The sequence below is a fragment of the Propithecus coquereli genome, unplaced genomic scaffold, assembly GCF_000956105.1.
Source record: "Propithecus coquereli isolate 6110/MARCELLA unplaced genomic scaffold, Pcoq_1.0 Scaffold146, whole genome shotgun sequence".
Taxonomy (NCBI): Eukaryota; Metazoa; Chordata; class Mammalia; order Primates; family Indriidae; genus Propithecus; species Propithecus coquereli.
Genome location: NW_012138969.1, coordinates 950,728 through 951,720, shown reverse-complemented (window position 1 = coordinate 951,720; position 993 = coordinate 950,728). Strand labels below are relative to the sequence as shown.

The 993-nt window shown below is 26.2% G+C and overlaps 1 protein-coding gene across 1 annotated transcript in view; it reads left to right on the top strand.

The window, feature by feature from the left end:
- The window catches only part of SWT1 (SWT1 RNA endoribonuclease homolog (S. cerevisiae)), a 111,552-nt gene that overhangs the window by 41,136 nt on the left and 69,423 nt on the right, over positions 1-993 (top strand). The window lies entirely within an intron of this gene.

The following is a 993-nucleotide window of genomic DNA, read 5'->3' as shown; positions in this document are numbered from 1 at the left end:
TAGTTTCGTATTTATAACCGTCTATTAATATAGCAAAAACTCAGCTAGTAATAGAGAAACTTACAGAACTCTAGTAATAGTGTTCTTTTTTGAAATTTTAAACTAATAATTCTGGAAGGTAAAGGCAATACTGCTGTTTCATCTCTCTTTTTTTTTTTGCCAGAATAATCTGGCCACTAATCTGTTGATATTTGATGGACTATTATATTAATATTAAATCTGGCATTACTTATAAATACATCCTACCTTTTCCCTCTGTGGGTAAAATAATATTTGAATTCTCTAATATTGTATGTGCATTTTATTAATATATACAATTGTATAAATATTCATATATACACATATGCTACTTATTTACCCTTTTTGGAAATAACATACCTTTTGTCATAATATTCAAAATGGTGTTTAGATAAAGAGTAATAGGGTATTTTAGTTTATAGTTTTTCGGGGGTATTGTGCTTTCAGTTTGGTCATTATATTATTGTCATTTTAAATTCTTAGTTTGTATTTGTAGAGATAAGCCATTTAATAGTTTGAATTTTGCCATGAGAAAATGACAGTTGTTTTCAGTATCTAAACAGGAATGTTAATGAAACGACATCACTGAAAATAATAAAAGCTTCATTCAAAAGAGGAGGTTAAGCTGAAAATTTTGGTCCTGTCAAAACAATTTATTGATGTGGGCTGAGTTTAGGAAAATACTCCATTTTTGGGGAAAAAAAACATTTTGCTTCATAGTTCTTGGTTTTCTGTTGTGAATAAATGCAAGGCAATCTTGTAATTCTTTTTTTTAATAATTAAATTATAGTTAAAATATCACACATTTCTTACATTTTTATTTGAGTAAAAATAGTTGCCTTTTTGTTGGAAATAAAGCATTTGCTATATTAATATTTTATATTGAATCTAAAACAACTATCATAGAGATAATGTTTCTAAATACTGTTTTGAAAATAAAGTATTGGTTTATTTTCTAGATAATTCAAATGCTAA